Source organism: Temnothorax longispinosus, chromosome 12 (assembly GCF_030848805.1).
Source record: "Temnothorax longispinosus isolate EJ_2023e chromosome 12, Tlon_JGU_v1, whole genome shotgun sequence".
Classification (NCBI taxonomy): Eukaryota; Metazoa; Arthropoda; class Insecta; order Hymenoptera; family Formicidae; genus Temnothorax; species Temnothorax longispinosus.
Genome location: NC_092369.1, coordinates 254,798 through 272,867, shown reverse-complemented (window position 1 = coordinate 272,867; position 18,070 = coordinate 254,798). Strand labels below are relative to the sequence as shown.

At 33.4% G+C, this 18,070-nt stretch overlaps 1 protein-coding gene and 1 pseudogene across 1 annotated transcript in view; one reads left to right on the top strand and one right to left on the bottom strand.

Moving 5' to 3' along the window:
• LOC139822894 (aminopeptidase N-like) overlaps window positions 1-18,070 on the bottom strand; it is an 85,946-nt gene that overhangs the window by 39,615 nt on the left and 28,261 nt on the right. The gene's annotated exons all lie outside the window — the stretch shown is intronic.
• LOC139822893 (alpha-glucosidase-like) lies at window positions 1,873-17,827 on the top strand (annotated as a pseudogene).

The following is an 18,070-nucleotide window of genomic DNA, read 5'->3' as shown; positions in this document are numbered from 1 at the left end:
ATCTTTATATTTATATGCTACACAAATAATATAGATAAAAAACTAAATAAAGGTTTAGTTTTTGTTTTTTTTTGCAATTTTTTCTAAATAATCGCATGTTTTTAATTGCAGTGTTTTAAACAGTTTTAAACAGTAGTTTAAAACTGTTTAAAACAAAAATGTTTAAAACAGTGTCCACTGTTTTAAATCAGTTTTAAACAGACAGTTTTAAACAAATTGTTTAAAACATGCCAACCCTAGATCATATAGTAAGTGTCCGAGAAGTCTCTATTAGTCCGAACATAAGTATTTGTGTCGATAAATTATTAATAAGTGCGCAATTTGTAGAAACAATTTCATTGCTACTTACCATTTTACAAACTTTATAATAGAAATACAGTAACAAAAATTAAGTTGCTGTTACATCGAGGTATCTCAAGATATATGTATACAAGACGAATCAATGTTAGAACCGATAATAAAAAGCACGAGATGTCTCCTAATATTTGAGCAATAAATAATTTATATAATTTATTTTACTTTTAAAAAATTACAAAATATATATTTAAACATTGTTAAACGTATCATAATAACTTTATGTAATTTGATTTAATTTTGATAAATAAATAATCAATTTGTGATTTAGAATTGTTGAGATATAGCGAAACAACTGCTTATACAGATGTCTCGCAGCTTACATAATACATCGCAAAGTTGTATTTGCTAGATATTATACATATATATATATATATATATATATATATATATATATGTATATACATATAATATAATATATGCATGTGTTGCCACCGCACACATCACACATGTTTGCAATTTCCGTCTAATAACTTGAGTTTATAGATAATGCTTGTATAAATAGGTTATATAGAGAAAGTATATGTGAATCAAAAATCTTTCAGATTTTATTTACGTTTTTTGTGGTAAAATGTTACTAAAAAAATCTGCAGATTATATTTTGTTTTGTGATGTTGTAATATAAGTTTAAAAGAGTTTCATCAAACATTATTATAATCGACAACTGAGCTCAAGAGCTATTAATATTTAAAGACATGTAATTCGTTATAAGAGATATATTATACTTTTTGTGGCACTAAAAAGAACAATTCAAATCTATCTGTTTAATAAATATAAAATCTTAGACATTAATCAAGTCATTGGTTACTTTTAAAATTAACAGTTATATTAAATTTGTTTTACAATATCTCCAATAAGCCTAACGTCTCCAATAAGTCTAAACTTTCCATCTTTATCTCTTACCGTTTTTGGTGATGCTGGAGCTGTCTGTATAACCGACAAAATTACCATTTTTTATGTTATCGACTATATCTGTTTTTGTATAGACAAAGATATAGACATAAAGGATAGCACGCTACATTGCACGCACACGCACGATGCACATCGACATTATATATACTTTTATATTACGCTTCCAAATCTTGATTTGGAGGGTTTATCGATGTTTTTTTTGTTGTGCATTTCGGAGAAACTTGTTTTCGCGTTCGTACCAATGGTATATCTCTTATATGAAATACATCTTGTGACGAGCTGACATCTCGCCGCAACTTGAGACGCCATATTGGGATAAAAGTAGGATAAGGAAATCTGTACTTCCGTAATTTTTTCTCGTTTTCTATATAAAATCGGAGTTCCCCCGAATCATTAATGTATGTACTGCAATTCTGGAGAAGGATTTTTAATTCTGTCAAATTAATACTACGCTACGTGACGACAAAAAATGCCGGTAAAACAGCTAGACGACTCCAGCATCACCTTAAGATGCTATTTATTTATAGAATAATCCTCTATGCAAATACTATTATACATATTTATTGATGTTACCGCATGCATGAATAATTATTTATAATTCATTTTTAAGATCTAACAAGGATGAATGGTGTAATAACACTTTGTACGATACTACTATCGTCCAATCTCGCATATGGTGAAACTAGTCCAAAATGGTGGCAGTCAATGTCTCTTTATCAAGTTTATCCCAGAAGCTTCAAGGATAGTGATGGTGATGGTGTCGGGGATCTTAAGGGTATGTTTTTTCATTTGCACAATAAAATCCTAGAAAAGTTTATTATAATTTCCATAATATAGGGATAATATAGAGCAATACAATTATATATAAAGTAAAAATATGTCATTCTAAATCTAAATCTAAATAATAAGATAAAGTAGCATTTAAAAAATAAACAATAAGTGTGAATAAATTATCGTATTCTCTCTTTCTCGTTTAGTTAGAGATATCGTTATTACAGTGACGTTATTCTACAGTTATCACGTATTTAGATGTTTAAAAAATGTTTTAAAAATTTAGATATTTTAGAAATTTACAGCTTTTACTTTCAACAACAAATTCTTTGTTAAATAAAGAATTGATTAAAAAAATTTTTGACTCAATGAATCAATTCCCCCCCCCTTCTCTTTGGATATTTCTAAATAAATAAATTATTTGTTGTAAATTTTTCATATTTTATATTGAGTTATACTTTGACAATTAAATCGATTACAAAACATTTGTAAGAAAAAGTTAAATACGTTCGGAAAATTAAACGTTTATCTATGTATTTAATCGCACATTAAAAGACTAGCAGAGAAATATTTCGTAAATACAATAGAATTCAAAAGTTTTTTGTATACAGGTATTATGAGCAAATTGGAACATTTCACCGAGTCGAATGTCGATGCTTTCTGGTTATCTCCGATTTATCCGAGCCCGATGGTCGATTTTGGCTATGATGTTTCCGATTTTGTCAACATCGACAAGACGTTTGGAACTATGAAGGATTTCGAGGCGCTCACAAGGCCGTGCATAACGCGTCAATAAAAATTATCATGGATTTTGTTCCTAATCACTCGTCGGACCAACACGAATGGTTCCAAAAAAGTTTGCAAAGCATAGAACCTTACACCGACTATTACGTATGGCATAAAGGCAAAGTGCTGCCGAATGGAACAGTTACGGTGCCGAATAATTGGGTAAGTAATTAAGGTAACATCCGAAGCTACGTCCGTAACATGACTGAAGACAACGAAGACTGACGACGCGGGAGTTGTGCTTCGTGAATGGATGATGTTGTTAAAGTCGGTAAATTAATTCAAGTCCGAATACGCGAGTTATGTCGATATTCAAATTTCAAGTATCCTCTTTTGTGCTCTCTGAATGAAATTAAGGTAGCTTTCATTATTAATTCTCTATCTCGCGGTGTGATATAAACAATGCTTAACATTAGAGAATGTTTATACTAATTTTAAAAACCTATAGTAAACAAATATTGCACGATGTGCTTATTAACGATTCGCATTAGCGTCAAGGTGCATGAGTCATCTTGCAGCTATCCGAATTTCAAGTTCAAACAGATATAGTCGAGTTTTGTTAACATATGATGTAATTATATGTTAATAAACGTTAAAAGATTTATATGTTACACTAGCAGAAACATTTGAGATCAGATTATAGAGATATAAATTGATATCTCAAAGATGTCTTTTATCAATTATTACAGTAGAGACAATTTAGAAAAAAGTTGACCTATAACATCTGTAAATTACATATTATTTTCAATAAAGGTTAAATGTCGACTCAACTGCGATAATCGATTAGACGAAAATCTTTCTCTATTTTTTATTTGTCATCAAGCGTCGATGTAAATTAATAATGCATAACATCTTAAAAATTTACTCCATTGTTCGACATATCGAAGATACGTAAGTACCAGAGATCCATCATCGCAATTACAAATTTTTCGTCACCAAGTGTTTCGTCATTGCAATTTCGAAATTACCATCAGTGTTATGTAATACACACACGTAGGCACGTTTACTTGCAACATAAAATAAGTTATCCAAACTGAGTATGTTGCCAACATCCTAACCCCCGGCTAGTATAAACGTAACGTTCTTTCGAATATCCACGCATACTTGACATTTTATATCTGCAATGTAGCTTTAAATGCATATTTGAACGTAAAACAGAATGATTATCTGCACGTATAGGTGAGTGTGTTCCGTGGATCAGCATGGACCTGGCGTGAAGAACGACAAGCGTATTATCTCCATCAATTCTTACCGGAGCAGCCCGATCTCAACTATGAAAACGAGAACGTAGTGAACGCAATGAAGGTATAAGTATAGAAGTACGAAATAACTATCGTAATTGAGTTTGGCTCAATGTTCCTCTCATCCTATTCCTTATTTTGACAAACAAATTGGTTGTAATATAAAGTTATAATTTTATATTAATATAATATATTTTGCAAACTTACAATTATATTCTTAAGCCTTGTGTCCACGATGCTAGAACTGCGTCCGAGTTTCGGTTTAAGCCAATCAACTTGCAGCTCTTACAGAAAAGCAGCAGTTTCATTGGCTTAAACCGAAACGGACGCAGTTCTAGCATCGTGGACACAAGGCTTTATATTCTCATGGGTCTCATAGTTACGAATTACATGAACGCTAGAGATCACGGTAAATTTCCGATTATTCTTATTGTTAAAACACGGCTTGTCAGCCAAACAACTTTCATATTTAATAAATTTGAGGCAAAATTCCCCCGATAAGTGGCCCACGTGCAGCTTGATATGAAAAGAAATTATCGATAATGAAATATCCAATTGTCTCGATCAGAACTTGGATCAAAACTGATATCGGATAATGTTGTTATCTCGTGTTGTCATAGGTGACCAGCGACTTTGATTACAGCGATACAGTAGTTAACAGCACAACAGCAAAGCTGCGTAGGGGCGACGGATTGTAATCTGTCGCTCCTACAGCCTACAGCGTGTCGTCTATGTCACTATTATAGGGGTAAAAATAAATTCGGCCTGTATACATCGTGCAAGGACATCGCCTTTTCCGTCATCATCGCCGGGCGCGCGACAAATTTTCCGTTCTTTATTTTGTTCCGCGTTTGCGAAACGAAAAGCAAACACCGTTCTATCCTTCTCTCCGCTCTCTCGGCAATTTGCTCGAAATTATTGACGTTTCAGAAAAATCACGCGCGACCGCGATAAAAAACGATCGACGACGATACGATACACGACACATGACGCGGGCGCGTTATGCATCTACCGCATCTATCGTGCAACGCCGCATTTGTTTTTTTTTCACATCAAAAGGGTAATTAACTCGCGGACGCGGATAAATCAAGGCCTGTTAAAATATACGTGAAATGGACGGGCAAGTGTTTTCTCTGATCGCGTTGTCACGGATCGAGAAGCGGTAATTAGCTGCTCGTTGCGCGAACGCGATGAGCGTAAAATTATGCTCGCGGAATGAATCAGGTAACGGACGTACAATTTGCCAATTTTTTAAAGATGTAAACACTTAAAATATCACGCGACCAATGCATACTAATGCGATTTCACGAGGAAAATGATGATCGATAATGATCATCCGACTGTACGGTAACAAATGTCCAGCGGGCGTGAAGCGAGATAATTACGATCAGTTTAACAAACAAAAGTTTGCCGAGCTGGAATAACAACTTTTAAAGAAATTATTTGCACATTGTACTTGTATCTACTTAATTAAAGACTAAAGTTTTCCCGTAGCCGCTATAACACGCGTCATGTCTTCTTCTTTTTACGTTACAAAAATTATATAGTAATGAAAGTTTTGCAAGCATTCATATTTTATGATCAAATCCTAGGCCTGTAATTTGAGAAACAGTGAAATGGTGAAATATCCAGCGGTAGCGTGTTGCAATCAGATTGAACTACAAAGTATTTCTATTTATTAGAGTAAAATATACGTGTTTGAATTACAAAAAATACGTGTCGTCTTATAGAGAGACAAAAAGAACTCGGAATAATGAAATGTTGTAGAGTGGGAGCAACTTAATGATTTAGAATATTTAGCAATGCCATCTGACTTAATTACAGAGTATAACCTTTTCTCAACATAGCGTAATATCGAAAGTTGTTAAGGGGCTTCTCTAGTGTGACAAGGCCTTAAAATAAATGATTTTTAAAAGGAAAACGACAAAGCCGATTGATGAACAACTTTTCCCACATATTTTACTATATTTCAAGAGTGCATACAAATTTTTTCAAAATTTTATATCTGTTATTAAAGCCCGTGCCAGCCATTTTTTTGGAGCGCCGCGAAAAAAACGGTGATCACGATTGCAGCCGTTGTAGTTATCTGAAATAAAAAAGCAAAAGGATTCTTAAGGCCGGTTTTCACACGCAATGATTAGTGGCGCCAACTGACTGGGCATTCATTGGCGCCAGAACCGACTAGCAAACTCACAAGTATTTACACAGTGATTGGCGTATACTATGGAAAATATTTAACATTTATTAAACACACAGTAAATGACAGCAAGCATATAACCTCCAAATTTGAGGTTATATGCTTTGGCCAATAACCGCCAGTAAACGCCACATTACTAGCGCCAGTTTGTATCAAGTGTTTACACTTGCATTTTTACTGGCGTTAGTCGACTGGCGCGGCCTGGCGCCACCAATCATTGCGTGTGAAAACCGGCCTTAAATCTACTTGAGTGTGGCTATCGTCTGAAGCAGAATCATGAAAAAATATTAAAAATTTAAAAAATTATTGCGATTATAATTATTTTCGTCTTTTTTAGCAAACGTTTTTTAGCTGTAATTTTTAAAATTTTCAATATTTTTTTATGATTCTGCTTCAGACGATAGCCACACTCAAATAGATTAAGAATCCTTTTGCTTTTTTGTTTCGAGATAACTACAACGGCTGCAATCGTGGTCACCGTTTTTTCGCTCCAAAAAAATGGCTGGCACGGGCTTTAATAATAGATATAAAATTTAAAAAAAAGAACATGGCACCACTCTTATGGGTTTCGGGGTCCCGGTTAATTTTGATGGGGCGATGATATGTTACTCTCTAGGCCTTCCTGATAAAAAAGTCTTGCTGGGCACAACCTCTGAAAATCAACCGTTTTCGAGATATTTTACTCTGAAGCTATTAAAAAAAAAACTATTTTCTGCCGTTTTTCGTGTTTTTTAACAACTTTTTCGCTGAAAATGTTTTTATTTACATACCTTAGACTTGTGGTAAGGAAGGGAAGACACAATTACCACCCTACCCCACATATTGGGCCTTTAGATTGCCTAAAAAACCAAATACAATAGGCCTAACGCCCCTCGCCGCGGTCCCCGCGTCGCCTTAGCTATCCGAGCGCTTGTTTTGGTTTTTTGCCAGTCCGTGCTTGCGACGCACGAAAAGCTCGGCAGAGAGTCACGAACCGCGGAAGAAGAAGCCCGGTCGCGCTCATTCTCAAATCTCTTGTTCAGTATATGTAGGCGTGTATCAGATTGCGTTCTCAATCGAAAAAGTATTCGCGACTATTCTCTACGATTAATCTCGCGGTGTGTAAATGTACATATCTCCTCGTGACTCGGTTTTAAATGAACTCTTTACCGCGTACTTGCTCGTTACACGAGTCGCACAGCGGTGCGCGTGCACGAAGAATCGTGCGTACTACGGACAATCGATATTACGAGGAAGGAACATTTTCCTTAGTTACTATTTCGTGTCACACAAATAAGTAAGTGCGGTGGGAACAAATACTTTATGAAAAAGCATTTTTGTTCTTTTCATTTTATTTCATAGCTCCAGAAATGCAAATCACGCAATAATTAGTTGTGAAAAGACAAAAGATGACAAAAAAGACGACCTTTTTTATGGTAAACTGTGCCCCGGTGGGCAATCTAGAGGCCCAATATGTGGGGTAGGGTGGTAATTGTGTCTTCTCTTCTTTACCATAAGTCTAAGGTATGTGAATAAAAACATTTTCAGCGAAAAAGTTGTTAAAAAACACGAAAAACAGCAGAAAATAGTTTTTTTTTTAAATAGCTTCAGAGTTAATTATCTCGAAAACGGTTAATTTTCAGAGGTTGTGCCCAGCAAGACTTTTTATCAGGAAGGTCTAGAGAGTAACATATCATCGCCCCATGAAAATTAACCGGGACCCCGAAACCCATAAGAGTGGTGCAATGTTCTTTGTATGCACTCTTGAAATGTAGTAAAATATGTGGGAAAAGTTGTTCATCAATTGGCTTTGTCCTTTTCCTTTTAAAAATCATTCATTTTAGGGCCCTGTCACACTAGGGAAGCCCCTTAAGTACGCTGGTACACTCAATAAAATCCGAATTGGACAAACTATCGTGCAGTGAATAGCGCGGTAAGCTCGCGTGACACAATCTGCAAACATTTTTGAATTGGCCTTAAAATTTTGGCGAAATCCCAAGTCGTGTAAAATGTGTCTTTTGTTTGTTTTATTATTTACGGAACAAAAATTTTTTGCCAGTATATTCCGTATATTTGCTCGTGCATGACAGATGTCGAGGTTTTATTCAATTTCTTTTCTTTCGTAAAAGTGTTCCACAACAAGGCAAGTGCTTCCTCTTATCGCAGCCTCAATTTCCCTTCAAATCCCTTATGTCACAAAATTTTCTCGTCTCGGAACATGCTACATTCATAATATAAAGCCAAATAGAACTGAGAAGCAACTGCAGCAACTCATTATTTTTTGTAAACCTGTATTTATCTTTGAAGCAAAGATATTAGCTAATCGGGAATGACTTGTTCAATTTAATTAACAACATTTTGTAGCAACACTTATCTTCCCTTTTTTATGTTTCTTATTAATTCAACCTGATAGAAAATTACATTTGATGCAAAATAATCATTCGAGTTAAATAATTAATCATACTGTATATAGAGGAAAGTACCCGATTATGAGATACCATATCTATTTTGTGTGATTGCCGGAAGTTTATGGGCAGAATTGAAAAATATAGTAGGTCATTTTGAAGGGAATTTAATAAGCTTTAAGATGCTAAAATGTAAAATTTAATTTAAATATTAATTTTGCTGAAAATTAGAAAAATGTGAAAAATGAGCTTTCGGCAAAATCGCCAAAAGTGTGCTCCTAATATGAGAGACCCCGGGAAATCGCTAATAAAGTGCAAAATACATGATATTGCAATTAAAAAACTTTATTTAAAGTTTTTGAAAGACAAATGTAATGGAGAAGCATATTTGCAACAATCATAAACTCACTTATACTCAATATTGTACCTAATCTTCCCCCTCCACCCTTCCCTCTCAAATCAAGGTCAGCACAGTCTTATAAATTTGTATAAACCTTCCCTTAACGTTAATATAGTATTTTCTCTTCTTTTATTACTATACAATAACTTTCATACTCCAGCAACCCAGGAGTACCCTGAGTATCTCATGTTACGAGCACCACGCCTTGCGGTTTCACGATCACCAAATTTAATCTCTACAATTGAGCAACTCAACATATCCCGTATTTTCCTATTAATACGACCTTACTCTATCGCTGCATGCAGAACTTATTGCCAAATATTTATTAATTATATAATAAACAAGGTTTAAAGACTCATATCCATGGCACTTGACAACATCCAATTTCATAATTTCTTTCTCTGCAACGACTACACGCACAATCAAACAATGAATTTTCCACTAAATAGGTTTTACTCTAAGGGCAATAAGTTCATGGTGGAACCAACAGATAGGGCCTATTAGTTTAGCAGAAACTTCGCTGTCGCATATTAGGAGCTTATCTCATAATAGGGGACTTTCCTCTATATATACATATATATTGTACATATAATCAAGGCATTACTGTAACTATGTTACAGTATACTAATTGTAAATTTTTCCATTTCCTAAAATATGTATGAATTAACGATTTGATTTTGTGTAAAACATAGCAAAATAATTAATCAAATTATCTCACATAATTTTTGTATGCAAACTATTACTTCGATCGAATGCACGCCTTTAATGAGAAATATTGTATATATAGGTTTAATCCACTTAAAGATACATACTTATATAGATCGGGAAGGTATATGCATATAGATGGTTCACTCAAGTATATATCTTGTGCTCTCTACTTCTGCCCTCAGGATGTCATGAGATTTTGGCTCGACAAGGGGGTGGATGGCTTTCGGGTGGACGCGATACCACAATTGTGCGAGGATGTCAGATTCTTGGACGAACCACTTACGGGTAATCCAAATCCCGAGGACTACGGCTACACGCATAAGATATACACCAAGAGTCAGCCGCGCACCTACGAAATAGTCAAAAAATGGCGAGAAGTGATAGATGAATATTCGGAAAGAGTTATGATGATGGAGGCTAATGGAAACATAACGCATACGATGAAGTATTATGTGTACGGCGCACACTTTCCCTTTAATTTTGGTTTTCTTGACGAAACGAATCAAGATTCTAAAGCAACTGATTTCAAGAGATTGATCGACAGATGGATGGTAAACATGCCTGTTTTAAGAGGAACTGCTAACTGGGTGGTAAGTCGAGAGAAACGAGTCTTTCGAATCTAGAAAGAATCAATCTCCAAATATTGCTTGTGATTGAAGGCTCGACATTTTTTTTAGCATATTATGCAATATACTTTCTTTTTGAAGTATACATTGCAATTCAAGATACGCTATTATACATACATATATATGTATATTAGGGTGTCATTTTGGAGCAATTTTTTTTTCATTTCACGAATAGCATATATACTTGCAGGAAGGTAAAATAAGATACCTGTTAATAGCCCAGTAAAATGACTCGAAATTTGTCGATTTGGAGGAAATAATACTGACTGGGCTGAAACTTTGTAAACAGGCTTGTTTTAGGATACTATTCGACATATTAAAAGTCCCCACGTGTAGACGCTACGTTGCGGGCAGGGGAGGGTCCAAAAAGTCCAAAAAATTAGTTTTTCGCAAATAACTCGGAAAATATCAACTTTACGGATATTTATGTAGATATCAAAATTGTAGCTTACAAAATTCCGCATAATTTCGTTTTTTATTCAAGTCTGTACGACCAAATAAAGCAAAGATAGAATTTTTTTAAACACCAGTAGTTTTGCGACGCAACGAAAACGCGTACGTGCTTCGCGCATTTTTTGCTAATATCTCGAAAATGGACTTTCAAATCGAAAATATTTTAAATAAAAGTTGTAGAGAATCTAATTACGAACAATTTCGTGTTTTATTCGTTTCTGTACAGTGAAAAATTGAGGAAATATGAATATTTAAATAATTTATAACCGCCATAGAAGAGATACGATGGAAATTAGTTGTTAGTCTTCTTCTTCTTCTTTTTCATTTGCACTATTTGAATAGTCTTCATCCGATTCGGAATCGTTCATTTTGTTAGATACGAACATATTTAGGCAGCCGTTCTGTTTGCAATTAGCACAGAGGTCAGAACATCTTAACCCTGCCTTTTTGCAGCCACATGACCCGGTGCAATTTGATTTGCATTTACATGCTATTAATTTAAGAAAAAAAAATTAAAAAAAATTAATAAATGAATAAATGAATAAATTAATAAAAAAAATTAAAAATAAATAATAAATAATAAATAATAAATAAATAATAATAATAATAAATAATAATAATAATAATAATAATAATAATAAATAATAAATTAATTTTTTTACATAAAAAAATATCTGTCACACTTCAAATTTGTTTTTCTTATTCAGAAATTCTTTTTCTAGCATTCTTTAAGTCCTTAAAGTCCTTCTGTACCATTTAAAAATTACCAAATTTGTGGCGATGAAATTAAGTATTCTTATTTAATTAATAATTATCTCATATTTTTTTCTCATTCGCACTACTTTTAGCTTTAATTTGCGTATTTGATCATTAAGCTTCGTCAATTTGCTCGTGAGTTATGATTTTTTAAATAAAACGAGTCGTAACGTGTTTGCCACACCGCGTGCCGCATACCGACTTCGGACTCTTCTCAATCTTTAGTACCTATGTACAGTACTATCGGTCCTAAAAATATCGGCCTAGTACCAAACGATTCAGAAAGACCCCAAGAATAACTTCTGACACTTCAATAAGTACAGAAAAATGTTAAGGACACGTTTTTTCATCATTTCAGGCGACTCATAATGATGATCTGCTACATACGTAAACTTACCTGTCTTTTGAAACGCCAGTTTCCCATCACAATGCATTCAAAATTACATGTCATAAACTCTATTTTATAGGAAATTTTGTCAGCTTTAATTTCGGTCTCTTGAAGTTTTTTCGTAAAGTTAATAGAAACGGAGATATTTACAAAAAAAGGAATGATAATGCATTTTTCCACAATTTATCAAAAATACAGCAATATTCATGAACTTTTTTTTTTAAATAAAACATATTTTGCGAAGGACTTATACTACTCCAGCACGTTTATATATATGAAGTAATGAAAAGAAGGTAAAATAAATTTTTGAAAAATTATTATCCATATATTTTTGGACTAAAATGTTAATTTAACAAAAATTGATTTTTTTTCTTCAATATTTAAACGCCTGTAATTCATCAACGTTTTAATAAAAAAAGGTCTACGACGTCTCATTTTAAGATAATTAAAATATCTTCAAGAAAAATACATAACATTACTGCCTCCAACCAATTAGAAAAAGTTATTTTCCAAAATGCACTAAAAAATGACATTTTTTCATGTTTTTTGCTCTTAACTTTAAGCTATCTTTACTAAAATGGATTCATGCATACATCAACATGTTCAAAATTTTATTCTCTTTAACTTTTATTATACATACTATATGTGTACGACCTATACTTTCAGAGTTAATACTGATTTTTACATGCAAAACATCCACTATCAACATAAAATAAAATTGTCTTTTAATTAATAACTCGGCGAATTTGGACCGTACAAAATGAATAAAAAACGAAATTGTTCGTAATTAGATTCTCTACTACTTTTATTTAAAACATTTTTTCGATTCGAAAGTCCATTTTCGAGATATTACCGAAAAATGCGCGAAGCACGTACGCGTTTTCGTTGCGTCGCAAAACTACTGGTGTTTAAAAAATTCTATCTCTGCTCCATTTGGTCGTACTGACTTGAATAAAAAACAAATTGTGCGGAATTTTGTAAGCTACAATTTTAATATCTACATAAATTTCCGTAAAGTTGATATTTTCCGAGTTATTTGTAAAAAAACTAATTTTTTGGACCTTTTGGACCCTCCCCTGCCCGCAACGTAGCGTCTACACGTGGGGACTTTTAATATGTTAAATAGTACCCTAAAACAAGCCTATTTACAAAGCTTTAGCCCAGTCAGTATTATTTCCTCCAAATTTTGTCATTTTACTGGGCTATAAAGTTTGAGCCTTTAATATTAATATTAACAGGTTGCTTATCGCAATAAACGATATAACGCGATATAACGATCTACAAAAAAGGTCTCTTATATTTTTTCAAAATGTAAACCTTAATATTGTCTAAATGGTTATATTTATGAAAAAAATATAAGAGACCTTTTTTGTAGATCGTTAAATTTTCTACAAAAATATGTATTATTTCATAATTTTTGATAGTCGATATGATACAAAATTCATAAGAAGCAAAAACAAGTTTTATAAAATTTATCAAACTTTAACTTTGAATATCATTTGAACGGTTGAATTTATGAAAAAATGATCTTTTTGTAGAGCGGTAAATTTACTACAAAAATCTATGTGGAGCAATGCTGTATTACTGTTTGTTAGATAGTTATAAAATTTTTTCTACCTTACTAAATAAAAAATAAAAAATTGCGATGAGCGACCTGTTAATATTAATATTAAGGGCTCAAACTTTAACAGGTATCTTATTTTACCTTCCTGCAAGTATATATGCTATTCGTGAAATAAAAAAAAAAGTTACTCCAAAATGACACACCCTAATATATATATATATATGTAGGTCCAGAAGTATGTTCCGGGACTTTTATTTTTTACATCGGTATATTCCAGGACATTTGGCAGTTTCCAGGACTGTCCTGGAAAAAATTCATGTCCTACGGCACGTTTCGGGACAATTTTTTGAATCTGATTACATATATATGCGTTATATTCCAGGACTGTACATTTCAAAAAACGTAAACAGTCCCGGAACATACCTCTAGACCTACATATATATATATCTATATATATATATATATATATATATTAAGGTGACAATATTATTTTTAGGTCAAAAATTTGATTTTAAGTCTTACCCCTTAAATTCGTTCTACGAACTCTCAAATAAAGACCCTTGAAGAGCAGGCGCTATAACTTAATATTTTTAGGTCGCTCAAAGCCTCTAAACATTAAATTTTTTTCGGAAAAGTGGTAAAAAACTGCATTTTTCACTCATTTTCACTGCTAAATCTTTTTTAATTACCTTATTAAATAAGTACCTGGCCATTAAGTTTGAAGTACAACACATGAAACAAAAATGTAAATATAAGTAATTAATGCGATCTTTGGCATAAGATCGTCTATAGCAAATATAAAATGATTTAATGAATTTAACCATTTTTTAACCATCCACGGCTTATAATCTTGTTTTGTAAGTAAATATATCAAACGCCACTTTAGAAAAACATTCCATCATCTTCAAACTAAAACCTCTCTAAAGTTACATGCTGTAGCTTAAAAATTAATGGTCGTTAATTGCTTCAAAATATTGCTATCTTCTCTCTCTAAAAATGGCATGTTAAATAAAGTCGATAATGTAGTTTCACAAAATTATATTTTTTCGCAGGCTGGAAATCATGACGTATCGCGATTAGTCACCCGTTATGGACGGCAACGAGCGGAAGCTATAACTATGATAACTTTATTGCTTCCGGGAGTGGGTGTAACTTATAACGGCGAAGAAATCGGCATGGAGGACACGTGGATCTCATGGAAAGACACCAAAGATCCGCGAGGTTGCAATGCCGGCAGAGATGGTTACGAGAAAGCGTCTCGGGATCCTGCAAGGACACCGTTTCAATGGGACGACACCACTTCGGCTGGTACAAGTTTATCTCCTCTCCCCCCCCCCCAGCACCTTCTAAAATCGCTATGTCAATCTATCAGTTAGGTCCACAATTTAAGCTAAAACGCAATTTAAGCTGACTATTATCTGTCGAAACTAATTACAAAAATTCACAGAAGCAGTTCAAGTTGAAATTAAGCTGATTGAAAAATTTCAAGCTATCTTTCGTTGGTCAACAATTAATAAAATATTTGAATCATTGATAAAACAATGTATGCATGAAGCTTGTTACATATTTTTTGCAAGTTTATTAATAATTTTAAAACAGAGGAATATTTAATGTTATTATCGACTTTTTTTAAATATCGACCAAGTTAAATATTACTTCGCTATAACGTTTGCAAAGCAAATAGATTTTTTCTCAAAAAATTAATCAAACTATTGACTTTTTAATAAATAGTAAGAAATTCCATTTCTTTTTAGTATAACTAGTCACACCATAAAAACTGGTTTATATCGAACGTAGCACGCTTTCAATCTCAGATTCGTTTCATGGCCCACATATTAAGAATCAACACGACACATTTGTCAGGTTATATGTCACATTTTGAGATTACGAAAAAAAGTGGGTGAAAAACTATATTGATGAAACAAGTTGCTTATCGATCGTATTATAACATCCTATCGCTGTCAGTTTGGATTTGTCATATTTTGTATCAAAAAGGCATTATATTTTATTGAAACTATAATATCATACCATCATATACCATAATATTGAAAGTGTAGTTATATGAAAGCGATATACATATAATTATAGGACTTATGTTTGATAAAAAATCTGAGATTTATTTCAATTATAAAATTTTAGGATTCTCTACAAATCCAAAAACGTGGCTATCAGTTAATAAAAACTACGTGACACTTAATTTAGCCGCGCAAAAGAAACAGAACAACTCCTACTACGCTCTATATAAAGCAGTTTCTGCTCTACGAAAATGGCCTGCGGTTAAACGTCCAACCACGAAATTAACGACGAAATTATTGGGCGATGATGTTCTCGCTTTTACCAGGTAGGATATATATATATATATATATATATATATATATATATGTATATATTGTCACGGCTTTTTGCACTCCCGGACCGCGCCGGGACGTGTGCCGGATCAAAAGGGGGAAAGGAGAGAAAAGTGATAGGCCTCTCCGACGATTCCCTCGCACCTCCGACACTCCACGAAACGATTTTGCTGTTGGGCGCCAGACGCGTAAATTCGCGTCCGCGAAATCGCAAAAGAGAACCAAGACAAGACGCGAGACGAAACGTGCGGATGTACGCGAGGAATCGGCTAGCTCGACCTAAGGGCTGGGGCGGGGTTGATGAAGGGCAGCGCGATATCCGGCGGGGTTACATACAATAAATAAGGCCACAAACTCAAGCGATTAACAATTCAAAAATAACATTTATTCCTTAGTAATTCGCGGGTAAAACAATAAATGCCAATTCGGCTTCAGTCAATTGAACAAATCAAAGTCGATCACGCGGGCGTCAGAAATGAAACATCAAACTTTTGATAGCGCGGACGCCAGAAATGAGGCGTATTACGGTATCGTATAGTCAACGCGCAGAATGATACGCCGAGATACTCGAAATAGCGCAGAATACTGGAACGAACGCGAGGAAAAATATACAGTCAAAATGAATAAAAAAAGATTATATAAATATATGTCCCAAACTTATTTATTAGTAAGATATTAAAGAGTAAAGATTACGTTTAACAGTAAAACATTTAAAGTATGTTTTCGAAGTGGCCGCCGTTTTGTTGAAATCTTCTACGTGCCAATAAATCTACAATAAATTCTTTATCCAATTCCCATAGAAATAGTCTAATGACTATTTGGATAGTCTTTAGTTTATTGTAGAGTGTAGACCTATTGGCACGCAAGAAGAATTAATCATAAGAAATCGCATAATGGAAGCTGTAGCAGCTATCAGGAATAATCCATAATGCTAGGTCTACAATGCGAGTCGTAAAGTCGTGAGTCGTAAGAATTGACCAATCACAGTCGATTATTCTTCTCAAATTCGATTGTGATTGGTCAATTCTTACGACTCACGACTTTACGACTCGCATTGTAGACCTAGCATAAGACGTGCCAGAGAAACACATCGTGCTGAATGCTGCATTCAACAAAACGGCGGCCACTTTGAAAACATACTGTAAATGTATTACTGTTAAAAATAATCTTTACTTTTTAATATCTTACTAATAAATAAGTTTGGGACATATGTTTATATAAACTTTTTTGTTCAGTTTGACCAAGAAAATATTTCCCTAAAATAGTGCCGTGCAATTCTGAAACCCTGTATATTTAAAAATATATTTGATTTTTTATTAGTGTGTGCTAGTATCTATATATTTGTAATATTTAATTTTCCTGGCGAGATAACGTAGCACTTAAAACTGAACGTCAATAATAAAATTATTATGTGCTTGTTATTACAGGAAAGCGGATGGGGAGAAATCGGTTTACGTAGTGGTAAACTTTGCAAATGAAGAGAAAATTGTTGATTTATCAACGCTTGTTCACGTATCAAATCAATTAAATATTTATTATGCCACTACGAATGCTCATCATCTTATTGGGTAAGCATATTTTCTTCTTCACATGTAGCATGCTAATTACGCGCGTTATAAAATAAAATACATCTTATGTGTAATATGATATTAAAGCGTAAGAGGCGCATTATATATACGCCATCTCTTGATTATCCTCCTTATCTCAAATGTGTGTGTGCTCATGTCTGTTCAATTTTTTTTTTAATAGGAATATTATCAAAGATGTTCGCACCTTAAAAATTCCTGCATCAGGAGCTGTGATATATACCAGTATTACGTAAAACTAGGAAAAACCATGGAAATGAATATTTGAACAAAGCGTTATTTTTCTCAAAGTAATTTCTATAGTATTGTACTTCAAACAAAAAGGTAGAATTACCCTTTACAGTCATTTCTTACATCCGTGTTTTACGCTGCTATTTTATTTATCTTATTAAGTTCTTATTAAGATGTTCCATATATTTATATCTTATTAATCGGATTTATTTGCGAGAAATAATGCTACGCTCATAAATAACAGCATAAATAATTGCTCAAATAACAATAAAGTATTAAAAGAGGTAATAAATGATTACGTTAGAAAATTTTGATAAAATTTGGTCCACTATACACTTTATGACACTCCCCGGGAAATATTCTAC